Source organism: Lepisma saccharinum, chromosome 22, assembly GCF_977018435.1.
Source record: "Lepisma saccharinum chromosome 22, izLepSacc3.1, whole genome shotgun sequence".
In the NCBI taxonomy this organism is placed as follows: domain Eukaryota; kingdom Metazoa; phylum Arthropoda; class Insecta; order Zygentoma; family Lepismatidae; genus Lepisma; species Lepisma saccharinum.
Genome location: NC_139250.1, coordinates 15,894,450 through 15,911,925, shown reverse-complemented (window position 1 = coordinate 15,911,925; position 17,476 = coordinate 15,894,450). Strand labels below are relative to the sequence as shown.

Below are 17,476 nucleotides of genomic sequence, written 5' to 3'. Positions count from 1 at the left end.
ACAGTTGGGTGTTATCAAGTTGACCGTCTCTCTGTCTCTCGCATGTTGTGTCTCATCCCTCATTGGCCCGGATAGAAGCAAAAGATTCAGGAGCCCGCACCGAAAATAGTCGGTCACCAGTGCGTGTCTCGCTTCTGAGCGTCTCGGGTGGGTCCAGGGGAAGCAGCATCCGATCTTCTCGTGTGTTTCTCTACCGCGTATAGCATCGGTCGCGCGTGTATTGTTCCCGAAGCTTCCGTTTTGGTGCTGGTGCAGAGAGTGGTGTAGAATCGTGAACGGTGGAAAATATGCGTTCTTGTTCTTCGGGTCTGGTGTTCGGCGACATTTTTAAACTCGCGCATTCCGAACAGCGCCACAGGTCGGCTTCGCAGTGACAACCCGCGTTTGGTGTTCGTCAAGAAAGGTTGTGTTTCGGTTTGTGCTGGTGTTTTTTTTCTTCCCTTTCTTCTTCAACCGTGTGTATTGCTTTTCTGTGGTGGTAGGCTGGCTGGTGTCGAGAGGCTCGGGACAGACCCTCACACATCCTAGTGTCGACGGATAAAAATAACATGTGAGTACATGCACTTGAAACTCCCCTCTTGTTCTCCATTTCCTTGTGTTTTCTTTATTTATAACGCAGCCCACACAGCATACACATTTGTATCGGATATTTGTGTGGGAAGCTCTGGATATCCAATAGACATCCATTGGATATCCATTTGTCCGCATACGTGATATCCAGGGGATATCCAGAAATGGATATGTTTTGGACATTATCGGATCACTTTTCGACATGTTTTGGACATTAGACAATGAACATCATACACTTTTGTCCACTCTTAGGAACTTCAAAGATGTGTGTACTGTAATTCCCCATCACCAGATTCATATGTTTTGCGTGATGCTAAGTTTTTAGAATCGAAACACATTGCCTAATTTACTCTCTATAAGTGCAGATAATGTCAAACTAAAGTGCTTGCCAATGGTGATGGTCGATTTGTGTCCGCACAATCTTTTAAAGTTTTTTGTATTTGCATATATTTGTATTTTTCCTGTGTGTTCCGTACACTACATATTGTGTTTGTGTTATCATAATTACAATACAGTAAAACCTCGTTAATCCGGACTAATGAGAGGGATAAGTTGACCGGATAAACTGAAAAAACGTAAAAGAACAGTAGAAAGTGCATTAAAACCGTTTATAGCAACAAAATACGTTTATTATGGTGTATTTAAAGGGCATAAACCTAAATACACTATACAGTACAAAGTCTGCGGGAAACAGAATTTCATCAGTGGTTGACTGCCAATTTTTTTTGGGAAGTTCTTTTGTTGACTTCTAGTCACATTTAAAACCTTGCATTCTGTTTTTATTTGTTTTTTTTTTACCGGATTAAGCTAAGTCCGGCTTATCGGGGTCCGGATAAACGAGGTTTTACTGTATTTGCAAATATTTTGCGTTCTAAGAATTAGATGAAAAAATACATAAATACTACACATACTGTTTACACAGATTTCATATGCGGCCATATTAATTTATACAGATTATTCATCTTATAGCTAGCCGTCTGTTATTGCCTTTCATCGCCTTTCCCTCACTTCCCACAAATACCTTCTCACTAGTTGCACCGTTTCGCTATTGTTGCCTCTTTTCTCTTCCACCACTTCCATTATTTCCTTCCTTGTTATGTTCTTAACCCATGCGGAAATATTACGGAAAGCTTACTGGTAACTGGTACCGTCAAAGGGAGTAAATTTAGAATTTTGCGGCACGTTAATTAGAAGCAGTGGCCCCCAACTATTAAAAATTAGCTTTTGTCTGTGTTCAGATGTCCTTGCTGAACCTAGTTTTATAAATTTTGGTTAAAATTGAACCGCTTCATAAAGAACTCGGAGCCGCGATGATCAAGTCGGTAGGGCGTATGACTTCGGCGCGGGAGATCCGGGTTTGATTCCCGGGGCAGATGAACTCCGGTGGGAATTTTTCGTGCCATATCCGCTCTGGGGTTCACTCCGCCTCTAATAAAAATGGGAAGGAGTAACGGCGGCCGAGGAGTGTTGATGGTGACTTGACCTCCACTTTGGTCAACATTGACAATGTGTGAATCCGTACATCCACAACCCACATACCCTATGTGCTTTTATGGCACCGGTGCAAGGGGATGTTACTTTTTTTTCAAGAAGGAAAAACAAGCAACATATGGCTTATGCCTGTGCTCGCTTGCCTTTCCGGCTGTACAGACGCGAACGCGACCGGCGAAGCCTCCTGCCTAGCTTCCTCCATTCTTTCTGTCCCTCTCACAACGCTACAGTACCACTGCTCCCTCTGCAGTCCAAACATGCATGCGTATTCCCACACAGCACACAAATTTGTATCGGATATTTGTGTGGGAAGTTCTGGATATCCAATAGATATCCAGGAATATCCAATAGACATCCATTGGATATCCCCTGGATATCCATTTGTCCGCATACGTGATATCCAGGGGATATCCAGAAATGGATATGTTTTGGACATTGTCGGATCACTTTTGGACATGTTTTGGACATCAAGTGGGACGTAATCTGGACATTTTTCTTTGATTTAGACATTTTTTGTACTGTACTTTGGATATTGTATGGATATATTTTGGACTACATTTGGATCTTATCTGGACATTATTTAGATGTGAAAAGAACATTTTTTGGATCAGTTTTAAACGTTTTTTGGATGTAATTGGGATGTTTTTTGTACATACTTTGAATATTTTATGGACATATTTTAGAGTACATTTGGATCTTATACGGATTAATATCTGCTTTCCTAGAAACTCAGGAAAAAAAAACCATAAAATAAGACGAGCACGTGGTTTAAAGCGAACTGTTAGATTAAAGAGTATAGATAATGCCGTGTGTGCATAGCGTATGTGCGTTTTAGTCATCGTATGCTGTGTTCTCTTATCTTAATCGTAAGGCAATAGAGTCGAATTACTTTCGGAACATCTCCAGCGGACTACGCGAGCCTGTCTAGCGAGCCTAGTGGGCGTGTAGAGCCTGAGCAGGGGGCTTAGCGATAGGTTCTGGGTTGAGATGACGTCAGCGGCTCGCTTCGTTGATTGGCTGCTTCGAGAGTTGTGACTCGTTCCGAAACTTCACATGCATAACAGCCAAAGATGTTATGGAAATAATCTCACTCTACCATCCGCAGGACTTTTTTCGGGAATGGCTGCAATTGTAAAGGTGGACAGTAAATACATATGTTTGTTCTAGGGAGAGGGGTACACAATAAAATATTCCATATATTTGGAGTTTTTCACTCATTAAAGTTGTACTCGAAAACTGAAATAGTAATCAGGGGTAAGTTTAAGGGGGGTTAAATTTACACTTTTTCTTTTTTTTAGAACTAATTAATGCCACCCCCCGTGGCGGAGTGGTTTTCACACCGCGCAACGACGCCAGGCGTCCCGGGTTCGAATCCCGGTCTGGACGTGGATGTTGGTGAGTGTCCATCAATTTAATCATATCATCACTCATCCCCACCTTCGCAAATTAGCCAAAAGTGGCGCAAGAAGCGAAGTTAAATAAAGCAAATCAATCAATCAAATCGAGTTCTTAGTAGGGATGGACGATATTGGAAATGTGATATTGCGATATATCGTCAAGAAAATATCGTCACAGACGATACGGTACGATATTTTTAACGTACCGTGATATCGGCGATATATCGCTGACACGATATATATATCGCTAAGATATCGTGACGATATATCGCCAAAATATCATGACGATATTTATGCCGACACGATATATATCTCCAAAATATCGTGACGAGATATCGCCTGGACGAAATATCGCACAACACTAGTTCTCAGCTGATTTTTATTTGAAAACTTAGATTTTCCTCAATTTTTTGGGAGGGGCTGTAGCCACATCAGCCCCCCCCCCCCCCCTGCGTACGCCAGTGTCTTGCTGGTTTTCTTTCTATGTGCGCTGAATCCTCACAGAGTTTCTTCACCACTGCTATGTTAAAATAGTTCTTGCGACAAGAATACTGAAATTTCATGTTCACACAATGTTTTTTTGGATGGCGGTGAGGAGGACTGGAAGAAATCCTGCGGACAGCCTAGCAACCGCCATCAGTTCCGTCGGCTCTGTTTTGCCAACAGCATGCCTTTGGGCGGTATCTGTGTCATCGAGCATTCCAGAGAGGAAGGGGAGAGGAGAAAAATGAAATCAGGAACTCACGCTATGCTTTGAGCTTATCGCAGCCCATTGACGAATAATTTTCGCCCGACGACCCACATAGGCACACATGGCTCCCTTGGAGCGACGAATGAATCCTCGCTTTATTCTCTGGCCGCTGTGTATTTACCCGCCCGCCTCTGTGATCGTAAGCAGTCAATCCAAAATCAGGGCGCTGAATCTATATTTGAGGTTTTTCCCGTTTCACCAAGACGAGAGTGCGAGTGTTGATTTTGAAGTTTTCGCGTCTTCCTATTTCGTTTTGGTTTGCTTTTTAGCGTGGTCTTGCTCCCTCCGATGCTATTCTTGATCTTTCTTCTTTTGGAAAATAAACGTCGAGAGAACAAAGCAAACTTTGGCTTTTTTGGTCATTTTCGCCTCCCGTGGGATAGTGCTTGGAAGTGTACAAAACTTCGCGACGATCTGGTTAGCGCACTCTCAGAATAATATACAGGGTGTTCCAGTGCGGTTTTTTTAAAAATAGCTTTGTTTGACTGGATAACCAAACCTTTACATAACCAAGTGTAAATGAGAGGTTATCATTGGGAAAATGACGTGCTGTAAGTGTTCCCCGCCCCTACCTCTCAGCCGACCTCCGTGGCGGAGTGGTTAGCACTACAAAGTCAGCGGTCCCGGGTTCGAATCTCGGCTTGGGCGTTCCTTGTGAGTATCCCTTCATCATATCATTACCAACCGCAATTTCGCGATTAGTCAAAAGTGACAGCAGTTTGAAGTAAAATAGATCAGATCAATTAAAAAACCAAAGGTTCGCTGGTCTCGGTCATGAATTTCGATACGAGATATCGATAATTTTCTCGTCTCGTTATCATATATAATACCTTTTCAGCCATTGTTTAGTTTAGAGCCATTTTTTGCATTCACTTTTCATTAATAAAAATCCCACCCTTTCTGCAGCCGAAAAATCAAATATAAAGACACGGGAGGGAAATCATTACAAAGGGGGAGATTTTTAATGAAAAGTGAATGCAAAAAGTCTCTAAATCGGATCACAGCGAGTGTAACAATGGCAGAAAAGGTGACATTGTTCCCAGCTTCTTCACCACCATGTACCACATTTTAGTTAAACTCCATGGATCTTGGCTTGTAGCATCTCACATGGGAAACATAAAACAGCTTTCTTTCTAAATACTTTTTCGTTCCAAAGGGATCATCCGTGGCTATATATTCCCTTGACTTTAAAGAAAAAAGTAACGCCGATATTATCTTGAACGTAGAGGAGAAAAGAATGAGCTATGAAATGGCGTAGTTTCTTCGCAGGGACCTGATGAATGGCTCGGAGTTGAGGAACAGATATTTCATGAGAGTTGAGTGGACAGCTTGCGGGTTTGTTGGCAGGCTTGAATGTGATGCCTGGTCTATTTCAGGCAAAGCACTTCACGCGCGCTTGTCGAGGGCTGCGGACACCGAAATAGCCACAGACGGTATAAGTCACAGGAATTGTATGCAGACTCTACCTGTGTGTGTGCTCACAACAGCAGCAGCAACACCTTTTATCTTAATTGTTGTTTTAAGTCCGTTTTATGCACAGATAGGCTAATCAGGATTGGACTTACAATTTAAAGTGGGATCCTAACCACTGTGCCTCCATCGGTTATCGAACCCGGGACCACTTGATTACAATGCAACGACATTACCACTACGTTATCGGGAAGACCTTATCTACCTTAATGTAAGATAATACAGGGTGATTATAAAGTTTCGATTCATTTCTGTGAAAAACAGATATTATAATCAATGCAATAATGAGAATGGAAAACATACCTAACGCTTAGTAACAGGCAATCTATCAACACTTCTGCACATAATGTAAACCCAACCTCAGAGTAACACATAATCCATCACAAGTTGTACTAACAAGGGAGGTTATCTAAGTGTCCTCCTCCGATTTCCATGAAACTTGGCGGGTGTATAGAGTGGCCCAAATGAAGAAATACGTGTCTTTTTGTTTCGGCTAAAAAAACTGTTTTAGGGGGCACCCCCCTCAAATGTTAAGATGAGGAGAAATTGAAGTGGGGATCTGACCCCAAAACAAGGCATAGGAAGAAACAGGGGGCATAGGGCCCCTCTATACACCTGCCAAATTTCATGGAAATCGGAGGGGGCACAGGGGTCAGATCCTTACTTCAGTTTGTCCTCATCTTGATATTTGAGGGGGTTTTGCACCCTAAAACAGTTTTTTAGCTGAAACAAAAAAATGTTTTTCTTCCATTGGGCCCCTCTATACACCTGCCAAGTTTCATGGAAATCGGAGGGGGACACTTAGATAACCTCCCTTGTTAGTGCAACTTGTGATGGATTATGTGTTACTCTGAGGTTGGGTTTACATTATGTGCAGAAGTGTTGATAGATTGCCTGTTACTAAGCGTTAGGTATGTTTTCCATTCTCATTATTGCTTTGATTATAATATCTGTTTTTCACAGAAATGGATCGAAACTTTATAATCACTCTGTATTATCTTACATTAAGGTAGATATGGTCTTCCCGATAACGTAGTGGTAATGTCGTTAAATAACCTCCCTTGTAAGCCTTATTCCAAATGACCACCCTGCACGTCCACACAAATCTCCCAGCGACGCACCGCTGCACGAAACACCTTTTCTATTGCTAGAATAGAATAAGGCTCAGTGCAACCTGTGAAATATTATGTGTTACTCTGAGGTTGGGTTTACATTATCTAGAAGTTTTGATAGATTATGTGTTACTAAGTGTCAGGTTTTCCATTCTCATTATTGGTTTGATTCTAATCTCTCTTTTTAACAGAAATAAAACACAACTTTATAATCACCCTGTATATTCAGATTTCGATTTGAATGTTTTTCTTACTTATGTGTATCAATACTGCACTACATGTACGTCCGGAAGGTCCACCTAAAAATTATATATTTCACACATAATTTCATTTGTCACAGTAATTTATGTTGTTATAAGCGCGTTGAAGGAACATGATAATTTTAGACTGAAGCAGTATTTTTGATAGGGCATCACTATTGTATGGGAAAAAAAATACGTCCCCCCCCTCCTGGAAAAAAAATATTTGAATTTGAATTTAAAATTTTGTGTGCGTCAGCACTAAGGCTATTTTGAACCCGTCACGCTATACGGAGTCCAGTCCCTTACAGTAACAAATAACATAGTTGTAATGTTGCATAACTAAAATCTTAAAATATTCTGACTTAGGTTAAATGCTGCGCCTGTAAAGGGACACTCAGCACACATAAGGACAACATACAGAATTATACTGACCATAGGGCCATCGCCAGAGCCTCGTTAGTCTGCAAAAAGCAGTCCAGGGTGTACTACGTGGAAGTGAGGTTGACAATTGGGTGTACTATTTCTGGGGAGGAATATGCTGCACCATAGGCCTATATATTGGAGAACAGTTTTCCATTTCGGATGAAAAGAAAGATTTGCAGAACGTGCAGAGCAAACAGATTGTTTTTGCAGTGTAAATTAATGGGCAGTCGGCTAAATTTTAACTTTGAATATTGTAAATTATACGCTGACTTCTAACAATGTTGCTGTAGATTACCGTACAGATTTCACAACGAAAGAAGTCCTTGAATTAATGCGGTATTTACAAAAACGACGAGGCAACTCCCCGTGGTGTGGTAACCTCTGAAAACAGTGGCATTCATTTTCATGAGCTGCTCCTTCGTAATTATGCCTTCAGTAATTAATTCCTTGACATCTGTTCCTCAGCCCTGACAACCCGAACAGGTGATCCTGTGTGACGCCATACCGAGGCACGTATCTAGAAATATATTTTTTTTTTGTGGGGGGGAGTCTGAACCAAGCGTCTCAGAAATAATAATAATAATAATATAAATTATTAAATTAAAATGATATTAAATTAAATTATATATATAAATAAATAAATAAATAATGACTTTAATTAAACATGTAAATTAATGAATATTGTATTATTATTACATGAATAGGTAAAAACACGGTATATGAATAGATATATAACAGGACATGTTTATTATCTAGCTTACCTGCAGTTAAGATAGCCAAAATTTGAAAAGAGAAAACAAAAACAACTGCCCTGCCTAGGAAATTAATGTCAAATAGAAAATATATTGAATATTTTTTGAATAACAAAAAAATTATGTTATATCCAGTAGACGAAAAGTAAAGCTCTTGATTAATATTTTATGCATATTATTATAAGTACTAGTGTGCATATTTTTTAAAAAATATTTATATATATATATACTGCCCTTCAGAACCGTATGATCCCAATATGATCATTGCCTTCCAACAAGTTCGGCAGAAATAAATAACCTTCGATTTACAATAAAAGATATAAATGTATATTATCATTATTTAATTTCAGTACTTGGTAAATCTTTCTGGGGAGGTGGAGGTCCTGCACCCCCTCCTAAATACGTGCTTGGCCATTCCCATCAGCTAGTCCTTGCTCTGTAACTGGCTATCCTATTAAATGAATAAATCAGCCTCTATTTAGATATTCTGCGCTAAATATTGATTGTCGTCTTGATTTAATTTGATTTTTGTTATTTAGTGTCGCTTCTTGCCACGGATGATATGATGAAATTAATGAAGGGACACTCGTAAAGATCACCCATGTCCAGTCCGGAATTCGAATCCCGGACGACCCTTGGCGTTAAAATGTACACATTTTAATACAAAAACTGTTTCGTCATAAATACTTCAGTTTGAAAATTAATAAATGGTAAACGGTAACGTTCCCCATGCAGTTTGCACCATGCCACGAGGCATATATATGGGGGTTTGGAGGTAGAGCCCCCCAAGGCCCCAATATTTCATTGATCTCGGCCATGTTGGAGGTGATGTGATCAGCACTACGCTCCAGAAATTAATAAATAATGTGTAAATAAATTACATAATAATTATGTTGACGTGCACTCTAACCAAGCAGTCCTTTAGAATTAAAAGTCATTCCTTGATATTTTGCTGATGTATAGATCTTCAGTACATCCTTCTTTACAAATAACATTTTGTAGAAGTTTACACATGTGAAGTTCACCGTATTAATCAACATAGCTTTCAGGGTTTGTACTGAAAGACCGTTCGCCACTTGTCCACAAACCATTCATGTACAAAAACACTCGATAGTGGGGGCATTAGTTTCATGTAAACAAAGAAGAAACTCCAATATTTTAAGAGAACTGGAATATGGCACGTTGTTGATATTGAAATGTGAAATAATTTCTACCCATCAATGTGATAGTAATAGTGGAGAAGGTGTATTGTAGTAATTCTATGCCTATAAGTTGTCACGAAAAAGGGACATTTTTAAGTCCCGTTTTAAGTTTTAAAAAATCGGGGCAGAGGACCAAAAGAAGGGATTGTTCCGGCTAATACGGGACGTCTGGTCACTATACTTCCTCTTGCCATCTTAAATAGTTGCTCGCTGTGCGTCGGTTGTCTCCTCTCTCTCTCTCGCTGTGAATGTGGCAACGAGGAGTTCAAATTTCCTTCCCAAAGGGAACTGCGAGGTCTGGTTGGCAGAGAACGAAGCACGCGCTGTCTCCAGCGCTCCTGTTAGTGGATGCAAGGAATCACGTGATGCCTGCCAAGGTCATCCAGCAGACGACAGATCACCGAGTGGCGGGAGCGGTACCAAGACAAGCCTTCCTAGTTGTCGTTCGCTCTATGTGCTTGAGTTCAGACCCTGCTCCGATCAACCTACTACCATAAAGGCCAGAGCAAATGCCTTCATCAGCTTACAGAAATCTATTAACCCTTTATGCCATATCTTGTGACCCGATTTTCAGTCCTTTACACCTTGAAAGTAACACTATCAGTTATTTTGCTGGTACACCAGCTGTTACGGTCATGGTGAAACCAGTCTTCCTTCCATTGTAACGTGCTAACTGCCTTTTCGTGTGGATTTTTGCCTCTTTCCTGTTGTCGTTTTCATTGTCTGCCTTTTCCTGTTTTCTCCCAATCTTGTTTCGTGCCTGATAAGCTTATTTCCAAGTTACAAACTGAAAATAAAATAAAATATCGATCATTGTTGAAGGCCATTGTTGCACCAGTTTGTTCCATCCCGACCTCCTATCTGAAAGAGCAGCTGTGTCGTCATGCTCGGTGGAAGATCTTTGTACCAGGTTGGACTGGTTTGCCGCTCAGTAATCTGAAGCTTTTTTTATGACTTCGTATGGGAAAGATGGTTTATGTGCGGTCTGCTGAAATGTTGCGGCCAATTTGTTGGCATCTAGAAGTACAGTAAAATCTGTTTTAAACGGAATGCCATATTCTTCACCAAGTATTTTTTAGTGGATGTAGGTTCCAACACAATCACGATTTTGTCACTGTGATGTGATTGCAACTAAGCTTTAGTGGATGTCGGTTCCAACACAATCATGATTTTGTCACTGTGATGTGATTACAACTAAGCTTTAGTGGATGTAGGTTCCAACACAATCACGATTTTGTCACTGTGATGTGATTACAACTAAGCTTTAGTGGATGTAGGTTCCAACACAATCATGATTTTGTCACTGTGATGTGATTACAACTAAGCTTTAGTGGATGTAGGTTCCAACACAATCACGATTTTGTCACTGTGATGTGATTACAACTAAGCTTTAGTGAATGTAGGTTCCAACACAATCACGATTTTGTCACTGTGATGTGATTACAACTAAGCTTTAGTGGATGTAGGTTCCAACACAATCACGATTTTGTCACTGTCATGTGATTACAACTAAGCTTTAGTGGATGTAGGTTCCAACACAATCACGATTTTGTCACTGTCATGTGATTACAACTAAGCTTTATAGGATGTAGGTTCCAACACAATCACGTTTGTCACTGTGATGTGATTTCAACTAAGCTCCTGCGAACTTTACCCTTCGGCAGGCACGTATCTAGAAATATGTTTCGGGGGATGGTCCGAACCCAGTCTCTCAAGGAATAATAATAATAATAATAATAATAATAATAATAATAATAATAATGTGTATATTAAAATAATTATAAATCAAATTAATACTATTTTAATTACAATACATAAATTAATATTATTATTACACCATTAGGTAAAAAGACTGTATAAGAATAGAAATAGCTATAAGAGTGCATATTCATTACGTAGCTTACTTGTAGTTAAGAACGGAATAATTTACATAAAAATAAGTGCCCTGGCAATGAAATTAGTGTTGTCCACGGGACGAGACGGGACAGGCTTTTAAAAATTCGAGACGAGACGAGATTGACCATGTGTCATGAGACAAACGAATATTTTCGAGACGAGACAGCATTTCCACGAGACGAGACAGGCCAAAGTCTCGTCTCGTGGGCAACACGAAATGAAATTATTGTCAAATAGATGAATAATTGAATATTTATCGGATAACAAAAATGATGTTACATGTAGTTGGAGAAAAGTAAGTTTATGATTAAAATTTTATGTATATTATTTTGAGTAGTAGTGTACATAAATCTTCTTTGTAATGACATTCAAAGCCGTATGATCCCAATATAATTCTTGTCTTGTAAAAAGTTCAGAGGAAATTAATAACCATCGATTATGCAACAAATGCTAATATTTTCATTACTTAATTTTAGTACTTGGTGAGTCTTTCGGGGGGTCTGGACCACCACACCCCCCTTAAATACGTCCTTCCTGTCCTTCAAAGCCGTATGATCCCAATATAATCCTTGTCTTCCAATTAGTTCAGAGGAAATTACCACAAATGCTAAACGAGTATATTTTCATTATTTAATTTTCGTACTTAATAAGTCTTTCGTCGGGTGTGTGTGTATGTGGGGTGGGGGTTGGTCCGGACCCCCTAAATACGTCCTTCCTGTCCTTCAGAGCTGTATTATCCCAATATGATCCTTGTCTGCCAATAAGTTCAGAGGAAATTACAACAAATGCTAAACGAGTATATTTTCATTATTTAATTTTCGTACTTAATAAGTCTTCGGGCAGGGGGGGGGGGGGTCCTGACCCACCTAAATACGTCCTTCGTGTCCTTCGAAGCCCTATGATTCCAATATAATCATTGTCTTCCAATAAGTTCAGAGGAAGTTATACAACAACGGCTAAAGGAATATATTTTTCATTATTTAATTTTAGTACTTTTTAAATCTTTCGAGGGGGTTCGGACCCCCTGGATCCCCCTAAATATTTAGGTTTGTTAAAATGTGCAAGTTAAGGATACTTTTGTTAACATCCTAAGACCTGAGGAGCTAAGTAATAAATAATAATATTTATGATTTCCGTAAATGTAACAGTTATTTAGCAAATAATCCTGAACACTAATTTTATGGGATGAAAAACGTTTCGACTCTACCCCCTCAATTTAAGCCTCAAGTTCGTACTTGTCCCCCAAAGTTATGTCCCAAGTTACGCCCATGCGCGAACCCAAAACGTGTCAGTTGGCACATATATGTTGACTGAAATCAGGCCCGTAGCCAGAATTTTATTTCGAGGGGGGGGGGGGCTCATACTTTATCAGCACGGGTGTCGCCATTGATAAAACTTGATTAGTACAAATAATAATGACAATAATAATTATTGTTATTTTACATTAATTACTATTGTAAGTTTTTAAAAAATACCAATTTCAATCCAAAGTTATTGATGTTATTACATAAATGGAGCGACTGTGCTACTCGATCCACTGTAACAATGAATACAGTTAGTGTACGAAAATCATAGTTATTGTATTTTGTTATTAACTTTCACACAATCGTTCAAAAAGGGCTTTAATATTTAGTGGTAAATTTTACAAAGTTTATATTCTGTGACCTCTCACAAAGAAAACTATAAGTTTTGGAAGCTGTGAATCCATTTATTATTTCGATTAAATTGTAAAATATAAAAATATAACCGGGTTTCTCTATTATACACTAAACTTTTTCGATGTAATGCAGTTTTTACTGTGGTTATAACTTTATTTCTGTTATCAACATTAAAAAATAACAATTAAATTAGATATTTGTAGGATTTCGGGGGCGGGGGCTTCAGCCTCCTTAGCCCCCTGGCTATGTGCCTGATTGAAATAACACATGAACGTGCATAAACTGCAAATGATGCACTTTTTGGTGTGTCAAAATACACACAGAAATGCATAAAAGAAAAATACTTTTATCAGCTGATGTTCCGTGTGATGCATTGAAATTGCATCAATTGGGAAGTTCAGTTTAGTTGTGTCAACTGATGCATTATAAGTGAAATTTTGTTATCTTTGAAATAATCTTGACTGATCTTCCAAATTGATGCATTTTTAATGCATCACACGGAACATCAGCTGATATAAGTGTCCTTTTTTGCATTATGCACGTTATGTGTTATTGGAGTCAACATATATGTGCCAATTGACACGTTTCAAATTCTGTGTGTATCTGTTGTATTATAGGTTGGATGGACCCCAGAGCTTCTTTATGCAAGGAATTTTTTCTAAAAATTCTCAGGTCGATATGAAAGTAAGGTAAGGTTCCTCGTCACTTTGCACCGTGCACGTGGATTGTGGAAGTAGGGCCATACAGATTTTTTATTTCGGCTATTATGTGGTAGTGATGTGATCGGTACCACGCTTCGGCCGCCTTAACCCCCTCCCAGGTACGCATTTATTAAAGGCTAGCATCAGGGGCTTTGCTGGAAAAAAAATACCACTAATCGCCCACCTGGGAATCGAGGACGGCTCCCCCAACGTGGCAGTCAGGTGCTCTACCATCTAGACCAGCGGGCTTCCCTCTACTCTCTCGATTATAAATATAAACCAGGAGCGTATATTCTAGGCTAGCTACGCTATCTGCGAAGCCTGAAGTCTAGAGAATAAAATACAGGAGGAAAATTGATCAGAAATTGTAAATAATATTATTCATATCAGTGAGATGATGATGGTGATTCTGGAGGTGGCAACCTGATTTCTTGTGAGTTGGCAGCCTGATTTCTTGTGAGTTGGCAACCTGATTTCTTGTGAGTTGGCAACCTGATTTCTTGTGAGTTGGCAACCTGATTTCTTATGAGTTGGCAACCTGATTTCTTATGAGTTGGAGGTATGAGTTATGATTCTGGAGGTGGCAACCTGATTTCTTGTGAGTTGGCAACCTGATTTCTTGTGAGTTGGCAACCTGATTTCTTATGAGTTGGCAACCTGATTTCTTATGAGTTGGCAACCTGATTTCCTGTGAGTTGGCAACCTGATTTCCTGTGAGTTGGCAACCTGATTTCTTAGGAGTTGGTAAACTTATTTCTATTCATAGCCTAGGATGACGTGACATAGTGAGAAAAATCGATCAGAAATTGTAAATAAAATTATTGATATCAGTGAGATAATGATGGTGATTCTGGAGGTGGCAACCTGATTTCTTGTGAATTGGCAACCTGATTTCTTGTGAGTTGGCAACCTGATTTCTTATGAGTTGGCAACCTGATTTCTTATGAGTTGGCAACCTGATTTCCTGTGAGTTGGCAACCTGATTTCCTGTGAGTTGGCAACCTGATTTCTTAGGAGTTGGTAAACTTATTTCTATTCATAGCCTAGGATGACGTGACATAGTGAGAAAAATCGATCAGAAATTGTAAATAAAATTATTCATATCAGTGAGATGATGATGGTGATTCTGGAGGTGGCAACCTGATTTCTTGTGAGTTGGCAACCTGATTTCTTGTGAGTTGGCAACCTGATTTCTTGTGAGTTGGCAACCTGATTTCTTGTGAGTTGGCAACCTGATTTCTTATGAGTTGGCAACCTGATTTCTTGTGAGTTGGCAACCTGATTTCCTGTGAGTTGGCAACCTGATTTCTTGTGAGTTGGCAACCTGAATTCTTAGGAGTTGGTAAACTTATTTCTATTCATAGCCTAGGATGACGTGACATAGTGAGATAGCCCAGACCTTGGACTGAGTATACGCCACTGATATAAACGAAGCCTAAACTCCATGTTGCAACAGCCATCGAAGGGTCGGTGCCTTCTAGAGTTTTTTTCATTGGTTGACGCTTGGTCGGCGAATCGGATCCCATCGCCGCTGTTTTCTGGCTTTCAAGACTGGAGCCCGCTACTGCTGCTTCTTTTCAAGTAGCTCCCCAATTGTCCTCACGACTCTGGGTCAACGCTAAAATAGTGGAGGCTCACGCCGCGAATCTATTCCAGTAGAGGGATATTATTTCCGTAACATCTTTGGCTGTTATGCATTTGAAGCTTCGGAACGAGTCACAACTCTCGAAGCAGCCAATCAACGAAGCGAGCCGATGACGTAATCTCAACACAGAACCTATCGCTAAGCCCCCTGCTCAGGCTCTGCACGCCCACTAGGCTCGCTAGAGCAGACTCGTGTAGTCCGCTGGAGATGTTCCGAAAGTAATTCGACTTTTTTTTCTACCTCTCGCACGTTGAGAGCAATAACCATTTGTCTACACGGGAACCCATGTGTATGTGTGTATATATTAACTAACTAACTTCTCTAGCCTTCTTAAACCCGAAGGTTTATGGCTGCAGCAACACAAGCCTTCCATCTGTAACTGAACAAGGTCAATTCAATCTTTTCCATCCTTACCGATTTCCTTATGGTCCATCTCAACATTATCCCTCCATATTCGTCTTGGCCTCTTACAATCAGGTTTCCCAACAAGAATCCTGTAAACTCTTCTTCCCTCTCCCATTCGTGCCACATGCCCTGCCCACCTAAGTCTTCTTGATTGAATTATTCTAAGAATAAAATTAGTCTATATAATATTGCGAGATGTGTTTTGTAATGTGATGCCACACTGATGAAAGTCAGGAAAACTTTCAAGATAATATCTGCCTTAGGCCATGAAGAGTATGCAATTCCCGAGATTCAGATCGCCTCTTGTGTAATTCGGTTACGTATTCGTCCTGCAGTGCTGTGCTTGAAGCTGCAAACAGATTTAATGGCTTCCTTTGAGGAAATGGAACATCCCGTCCTGATGATACTTTACGTTTCGTTGAAATGTCTGTCATTATACGAGCTTCTGCTGGAATATCAAAATTCCATAACTTGTGGCATGAAAAAGAAATAACTTTCTTAGCAAAGAGTCATTTTCCACTGTGGTTCAAGGCTGTTATTAAGTGAAAGCGACCTGCGTGCGCTCTGCTAAATGAAAAGGCAGAAAAAAAGTTAAATTTTCGAAAGCTGCTTGCTAGCAAAACGTAGAATTAGCTTTCAGCAATATAGAATCTGAAAGTCCTTATTTTCCACTTTATTTGCAGAATCCTTCCCGGTATTCAGGTTACTCGGAATCCAGATCATTGGAACGTTTGAAGAAAGGACTGAATGCGATTTGCAACTGCCGGTAGTCCCAAAGGAATTACCCCAGATCGACCAGAAGAGAAATGTGGTTAATATCACTTGTTGACTTAAAGATTCTCATTGTGTGCAGTACTATCTAAATATCATGAGTGCCATTAGTGGGGGTAGCCGTGGCGGAGTGGTTAGCACAGCGCGCTACGATGCTAGGGGTTCAAATGGCGGCCGCCGAGTGTACTTTGCGAGTGTCCCTTCATCAATTTCATCATATCATTATTCATCCTCGTCTTTGCGATTAGCCAAAAGTTGCAGGAAAGCGAGGTAAAATAGGATGAATGATGATATGATGATTTTGATGACAGCCGAAATTAACACCAATGATCAGAACGGGATTCGAACGTGGGACCCCTGGCGTCGTAGCGCTCTGTGCTAACCACATGTGTTTGCGATGTCCCTTATCACCATTAATCTTCGCGATTAGCTAGAAGTGTCAGAGGAGGGAAGTAAAATAAACCAATCAATTCGCACCTGTCACTTTGGTCTGGAAGTTATATTAGGAACATTTCAGACCGAAGCGACAAGTGACACTCTCGTACTGGTGCTTCGTGTCGCCTCGGTCTGTTCGCGCATGAGCATTGAATGATTGGCTTTGGATCGAAGAAGCCCGCCTCTCTTGGCGCGTGTCGCTTCCGTCTGAAAGTTCCCATATGAGCCCGTAGTAAGAGATGGATACAAACAACCTTAAAGCTGACGAACCTGTTGTATTTTGTGGTAAACAAATGATCATAGGCACCAAGAATGGCGACTTAATACATTCAGTTACCCTCCAAACTAACAATTACAGTCACATTTTTTAAAATTATTAATTCCGAACACTATATGCACTTAAGTAATATCTAGGGTGAATAATCTTTTTTCTGGGCATTAGAGACAATGCTAAATTTGATAATAGTCTCTCTCCTTTCAGGTAGAGCCAGAATATATTGTTTTAATTTTGCATTTTCTGGCTTTTAGTTTAGTTTTCAGAATTTTTTGCGTTTT

The 17,476-nt window shown here is 40.0% G+C and overlaps 1 protein-coding gene across 1 annotated transcript in view; it reads left to right on the top strand.

The window, feature by feature from the left end:
• Positions 1 to 222: 222 nt before the first annotated feature.
• The window catches only part of LOC146004744 (uncharacterized), a 632,500-nt gene continuing 615,246 nt past the window's right edge, over positions 223 to 17,476 (top strand). The window contains exon 1 of the mRNA XM_083143714.1: positions 223 to 550. The gene's annotated coding sequence lies outside the window, so the exon portion shown is untranslated. The remainder of the gene's footprint in view (positions 551 to 17,476) is intronic.